The sequence below is a fragment of the Cryptomeria japonica genome, chromosome 9 (assembly GCF_030272615.1).
Source record: "Cryptomeria japonica chromosome 9, Sugi_1.0, whole genome shotgun sequence".
NCBI classification, from domain to species: domain Eukaryota; kingdom Viridiplantae; phylum Streptophyta; class Pinopsida; order Cupressales; family Cupressaceae; genus Cryptomeria; species Cryptomeria japonica.
The window spans coordinates 593,396,317-593,404,331 of NC_081413.1; positions in this window are offsets into that span (position 1 = coordinate 593,396,317).

The window sequence follows — 8,015 nt, forward strand, 5'->3', positions numbered from 1 at the left end:
TGATCCACATCTTGATCTTGATTAAACACATCCATTCCCCATTGAAACACTTTTTATCTCTTTTCTATTGGATCCACATATACCATCTACTAGTTAACAACCTTTGACCAACCACCCACCTCATCCTACTCCATCATAGCCATAAACACGATCACATCAACTACACAAAGGCTTGACTTAACATGGTCTCATAAGTTGTGTGTGCCATATTTTAAGGCATACAATGTGTGGTTTTCTTCATCTCATTATTTCTGTATATAAAACATATCAAGATTGTTGTTGATTCATCTACAATCAAAATTTAGATGAACATATAACTTTTCCCAATTTTCTTCTTTAATATCAAAATGACTTACATAATACATATAAGAAATTTACAAAATATTAAAATTTATAAATAAGAGTTCAATTGATTTAAAAATAAATAAAAATCATTATAATAAAAAAGATTCCTTAAAAATATGTTGTAGATTTATTTGATTTATCTTGTGGCCAAATGTAATACAAGATTGCGGTGCAACAAAGTTCTTGCCAGATGTTAGCAACTATTTTGTTATAATAGTAATGTTAGTGACTATTTTGTTATAATAGTATAGATACCAAATAATTATAGAGATATGTATAAGCAACATGTTAAATATGTGGGGAAATTTTACAATATAAATGTCACAAAGTTTGCATGCATTGCTAGCGTTGCCATGTCTTGGTTTTTAAAATGCAAGAGCCAACATAAAGGTAGAAAGTTGTTATGTTATGGTTACGGTGATATTAAAGAGGGTTTTAAAAGTTTTTGTTGAATATTGTTGTAGAACAAACTCAATGTGTCCAATATAAGATTATTCAGATCAATGGTAAAAGAAAGGAGTGGAGTTGATTTTTGCCAAAAATTGAAGGTTTAGTTGTGCTTAATGTTCTAGATTTCGGGGTGTTTGATTTACATTTACACCAAGTTTACTTGCATGCGAGTTTCAATTTCTTTACAATATTCTTCCATCTATATTGAAATTTTACAACTATTTATTTAAATTTATTGACCATTTACTATTGTTTGACCTATGTCATTTTTATTTATCGTTGTGATATAACTGATTTACTTGATATTTAAATAAAGGTACTTTTGAATTATTCACACTAATAAAACTCAAATTAATTCCAACATTTGTAAATTTTTAACATTTAAAATATATTAAGATTTGTAAGTTGAATTGTTTTAAAAAACATTTATACCAAAACCTTTTTGTCTGTATACCAGTAAAACTAATTAATAGGTAAGGTGCTCTCAAAATAAATAATCAATAACATTTTTTCATGTACAGTCAAAAAAATAAAATAAAATAATATATATATATATATATATATATATATATATATATATATATATATATATATATATATATATATATATATATATATATATATATATATATATATATATTGATCGGTTAAATCATTTTCTACACAACGATTTAAAATTTAAATTGTTCAAAATATTAATGATATTTAAAATCCCTATTTTACCTAATAAAAAATATATCCAAAAAGCCATTAAAAAACAATTTACTATGAAATATTAAAAAAATATAAGTATTTAAATATCTAAAATAAGTGGAAAAAAATTATTAATATTTTTCAAACAATTAAAATTCATTATTCTAGTATTCTTAAAAAAAAATCAATTTTCTTGATTAAAATAAGAAATTATTCAATTTAGCCAACATTTTAAGGGAAGAAAACATAAAACTATATTATGCAATCTTTAAAAAGATTCAAAATAGAAAGTTCTCCCATATCGCCTAAAGTTTAAGAAGCAATTAAATTGAAGAAAATTACTTTTCTTAATATTCTTAATTAAAAAATTTGCATCTATACTTTAATAAAAATTAATATTTTTTTTGGTAGAAAAAATCGTTAATTTTGATTTGTAATTTGTTTTTTATTAATAACTAATTAAAGAACAACCCTTGTAATAGTTCTATGCCTATGTCAATAACTAATAAATCATAAAATACTAAAAGACTACTCAAATACAACCCATTAAAAACAAAGCAAAAAACACTTTACAAATTGAAGCGGTCCTCATACTTACCACTTTTTTATTTGCTTTCATTTTTTTCTCCAAATTTTAACTCCAATTATTTTTTATTAATAGTTTCATTTTAAAATATAATTTAAGATGATTGCTTAAAAAAAGCAATAAAATTGAATATCCATAGGATCGTCAAAATAAGCTAAGCGAGGATCTCCCTTTACGACAAGGCCTCATAGAGTTGCTTGGCTTATTTTTCACAATTCTAATTTCCCATGATAATACTTATGTGAGACAACACACTTAAACAACAACATGAAATGTGAGATTGCCACATAGTGACTAGTACTTGTCGTTTTAATAGAGTAATAGATATAATAAGATAAATAAATAAAATTTTGAAAATAGAAATAGTCATGAAATAATAAGATATAGTATAATATTATCTAATTTTATTCCACTTACAAGTGATATAATATTAAATTACAATAAATAATATATTGTTATTCTAGGTATTATATTATTTTTATTAGTTAAAAATAATTTAATTTTATTACAAAATTTATGTTTTATAAATAAGCATTAGGATTCTTATATTATTGTATTTTAATTAAGTTTCAATTATAGTTAAATTAGAGCTATGTTTAAAGTTTGTGTTGGGTTAGGCTTAGGTTAAATATGTTAAAGTTCATTTATAGAGACATTCATATAGACAAACATTAAGATTCTTATAATATTGTCTTTTAATTATTATATATTAATATATTATAATATTATTGTATAAATTTTTATATGTTTATTATTATGTTGTTGTTATTTATTAATTTATCATTATATATATTAGTATTATATTATTAATTTATTGCATATGTAGATAACTAATTTTTTTTTTCTTGAATCAAGGGGTAAAGACTTTATTAATTCTCCAACAGTAACATTACAAATACAATCCAGAGCCCCAAGCTCCAAAAGCAAAGCTCATCATTACCCAGCCTCACAACCATTCATCTCCTCCACCAAGATCCTCTCAAACTCCTGGTGAAAGTCAGGAGAAAGGTTCTCCCACCCCTCCACCTTCTAGTTACCATCCTTTTCAGACCGTCAGTGACCTTATTCTTCTCATGTGAAATATGGACAAACGTCACAAGTTCCATCCTCGAACTAATCTGCAATATCTATTGAACAACCAAAGCAAGTTTTCAGTTCACACCAATCACCTTCTTGACAATTAGCATATTGACAATAATCTAGGAATCCGATTCACAGATAACCTTACGCCACCCCAGCGCAAAAGCTCGTTCAAGGGCGTGAAGAATAGCAAGACCCTCCGTAAAATTATAAGCATTTTACCCTTGATAAATAGAAAAGAAGAACACAACCTTACCCGTCCAATCTCTTCCTACTCCACCAATCCCCGCAGGACCAGAATTACCTCGCAATGAACCATCAATATTGATCTTCAAAATATCTTTAGGAGGAGGCATCCATTTACCCTCCCTTTGAACCTTCTTCTTCGCCCTTCTAACACACGCAGAAGATGGAGACAAACCCTTAAGGCCCAATATTTCCATAATATCAACATCCTCTCTATTCAAAGGAAACATCACCTCACACTTTGCTTCCACTGTCTCCTGAATCATGCCCATAATTTTGTACCAAACTTGGGAGACAACAAGGCTTTCTCCTCGAAAAATTCTTCTATTTCTCTCCAGCCAAATTTGCCACAAAATGAAAGTAGGTCCAATACTCGACACAATCTGAAGGAAAGGAACCAAGGTAGGAGGATTACCCCATCTACTTCAAAAGTCCACTAGGGATGAGACATGGGCACAAGGATGTCTCCATACACTCCACCATGAATGCCAAAATTGGGAAGGGAAAGGGTACTTGAAAAACAAATGTGAAGATTCCTCCTCACCAGTACCACATAGAACACACTTAGAAGGACCTTGAAAACCATTATTTTGAATATTGCCCTAGGTTAAACATATGTTCAAGGCAAGCGTCCACGTAAAGAAATTGCACTTAGGCCAAGAAAACTTATTCTAGACATATTTCCACCACTAAACCTCATCCCCAGTCAATCGTTGAGATAGAAATTTCTGGTACCCACTAGCAACCATAAAAGTGCCCTTGGGATTTGGGAGCCAAGACAGAGTATCCTTCTCCTTGATGGAGTTACAATTCCTACTAGTTAAAATACCATACAACTCATTGTGTTCCTCCTGCAAACCAACTGCAGGACAGTCTCCAGGATCCTTCCACTTTGCCATCTCCAACTGCCCATCTTGATAATAAGACTTGAAATCAATAACTCTAAACCAACTTGCATCCTATAAATGTTGACATAAATTTGTCAAATTGGGGTACTATGAGATAATGGGAGGAAAGCCATCCCAAGAATCAAACCAGAAGAGAGACTCCTCCCCCTTTTTGCAAATCCATAATAGGCCTTCCTTAACTAGAGAAACTCCCTTCTTAAGTGTATTCCATATCACAGACCCCTTCCCAGTCATAGGGTATCTAGGGATGTCTTCCTTCAGAACCCTTGGAAGATACTTATGTGCAAGAATCCTAGCCCAGACTTGGTCCTGTTCCACACACCATCTCCAGTACAGCTTTGTAGCCAATGCCTACCTAGATAGAGTAGCTTGCCTTAAACCCAATCCCCCTAGTTGCTTCAGACTACACACTATTTACCATTTAACAAGGCTCCACTTTGAGCCCGACAAATTACCAACGCACAGGAATTTCCTTGACAAAGCATCCAAATCTTTAACAAAGCCTGTAGGAGCCACCTGGATCAAACATCTATAAGTGGGGAGAGCTTGAACCATTGAATTGAGTAGCTAAATTTTCCCAACAAAAGACAACCACCTGTGAGTCCATAGATTCACCTTCTAGCGAAACTTATCGATGATGTATTGCCAAGAGTCCCAAGGGAGATTCCCACAGAGATGGGAATACCTAAGTATTTCATGAGAAGCAAACCAATTTGGAACCTCAGAATTTGTGCAATCCTCAACTGAATAGGGCTAGGTGTGTTGAAAAAGAAGGGAAGATTTATCATCATTAATTAACTGACTAGATGCTGCAAGATAGATATCCAAAACCTTGCATAGATTCGTAGCTTTTCTTATCTTAGCCAATCCCATCAGAGTAGTGTCATCCACAAATTGGAGGTGCGACTGCAAAGCCACACCATCTCCCCATCTCCATCCATGGATAAGACCTCTCTCCACGCTCTTCATCATCACTCTTCCTAGTCCTTCAACAAGCAAAATGAAGATGTAAGGGGAAAGGGGGTCCCCCTGCCTCAGACCCCTAGAGGCACTAAAGAGCTTAGTGGGCTCACCATTAATCAAAACAGAGAAAGAGGTCAAAGTCACACAACTCATAACCCAAAGGATCCACTCCTCATCAAAACCAAAGGGTCCAAGAACTTTCCCGATAAAGGACCATATCACTCTATCATAAGCCTTTGCCATATCAAGCTTGATAAACATGGCTTTTTCCTTGGAAGTTGCCATAGAATGAATAGTTTATGCAGCAATGATCACCCCATCAAGAATTTGTCTACCCTCCACAAAACCACTTCGCTCTTCTAAAATTAGATACTTCAGCCATTTTTTCCATCTCCCAGCTATCATCTTAGAGATGATTTTGTAAATTATGTTGCAAAGAGAAATAGGAGAGAACTGACTTAACCGATCAACACCTTCGCACTGGGGAATAAGCACAAGGAAAGTGGAGTTCAAAGCACAGAGCATCTGTTTGTTCCTCTGGGACTCCTGAACCACCTCCATTAAGTCTGTCTTGATTATATCCCAGAATTCCTAGAAAAATTCAATGGGGAAGCCATCAGGGCCTAGGGCTTTCCCTTTCTTCATCTGAAAAACAACTCTCTCCAATTCCTCCAGAGTGACAGGACACATAAGATGCTCATTCATCTCCTTAGTAACCAAAGAAGGTATGCAAGAGAGGACCTAGGCATCCTCCACTGAACCCCCTTGAGCATCTTCCCTAATTAAGGAAGAAAAGTATTGAACCGTCTCTCGAGACATCTCCTTAGCGAAGCCACTTGATCACCCCTATTGTTGACGAGAAAAGGGATAGAATTGTCATGGCGTCTGACTTTCACTGATTGAAAGAAGAAAGTAGTATTTTTATCACCTTCTTGCAACCATTCGATCCTTCCCCTTGGCTTCTAGTAAATTTCCTCACATAACTCACATTCCTCCAAATTTTTCACTACCTTAGCTTCCTCTCCATTGAGGGCCTCATACAAACCAAACTCTCTTATTTGTCTAGTAATACCATCTAACTCTGCTTGGGTGACCGCTTTAGCCTGGAAGATATTGCCAAAACATTGACCATTCCAACGTTTAAGTTGGTACTTCACATATTTCAATTGCTTGGCGAAGGTGAACATCGCAGTGCCAAAGGTAGGTCTTCCCCTCCTCCACCACTCTGCCACATAGTCATACAGAGATGGGTCCTGCAACCACATAAGCTGAAACTTGAAAGAGGGAGATTGAGAGATCTGACTAGAGTAGGCAGAGAGTTTAATCGACCAGTGATCCGACCCCCTCTAGTCTAAGATCTCAGTATAGATAGACCAACCACCACCAACCCAGAAGTAGGAAACTAGAAAATGATCAAGCCTCTTTGCAATGCAATCATCCCCAATCCTCCGATTATTCCATGTAAACTAGCCATTTCTAGGCTTAATGTCCACCAGATGTAAAGACAAAATACTATCATGCATCAGCAAGGCCGACTGCTCCAACCACATAGCTCCCCCTCGCTTCTCAGCCAACTCCAAGATGGCATTAAAATCACCTGTCATAATCCATGGGTGGTAGGGTGCCGCACTACGAATAAAGGTGATATGAGACCACAAAATCTGCTTACCCTGTAAGTCTGTAGGTGCATAAATTGGAGAAAAGAATAGATTGCCATGTCTCAAGATTGGCTGCAATCATCGACAAGGAATATTTAGATGACATCCACCAAAGAGGGCGAACCTTGGCCGAGTTCCATAAACATGCCACCCCTCGACAACCCAATAGCCCCAATACACTGGCAATCTCCTCTCCCCCGTAGTTTAGGAAGCAGTCCAGTCATACTATCCACTGATAATTTTGTCTCTTGTAGAAAAAGAACATCTGGCGAATGCCTTCTTACCAAATCACGAACAACTTTTGGTCGAGGGCCACTGTTCAAGCTCCTAATGTTCCAAGAGAGCACTATCTTTTTGGGAGATTCGAAAAAATGAGAATCCAATGTCTTAATTGACCTTGACTCAACCAAGCTTTCCCCCATCAATTTTATCTTCTTCAAATCCTTCTTTCTGCTTGGCTTAGGTCCTTTGTCAGTTGACCCTTTTTTCATGTCCTTTTGATGAATACCCAACTGGAGAGAAGTCTTGCTGCTCTTTGTCACATCAGGCCCTAATTTGAAAATTGAAAGGGGATTACCCCCCCGATCCATAGTCACTTCTACAATAGGATTCACTTTCTCTTGTGACTCCTGCTGGGAACCCATTTCCATTTGCAATGCACTACCAACCTATGGGTTCTGAGAAGCATCTCGAATAACTCACTCTTGACCTCCTGCCAAAGTATTTTGTTCCAAACTCATCAATCCTAGAATAAATTCCTGTTGACTAAGATCATCCAGGGGTTCAAATCTATTGAACATATCTTCTTTCAATCTCTCCTTCAAGGTTCTCTTTTGACCCCTATTCTTGTTATGAGCCTTGACAGGAACAAAACCATCAACCCCTGCAACACCCTCGAAACTGGGGGACTTACCTTTGTTAGACGCCGATGGATTTTGGGTTGCACAGAAGGTTGAGGCTCACCATGTTTTGATCTTGGACATCTTCTCTATAAATGGCCATATTCATGACATAACCAACATCTAAAATGAAGGGTTTCATAGTCTACTTGCTGCACCCAAGAATAAGACCCAACACAAATATCCA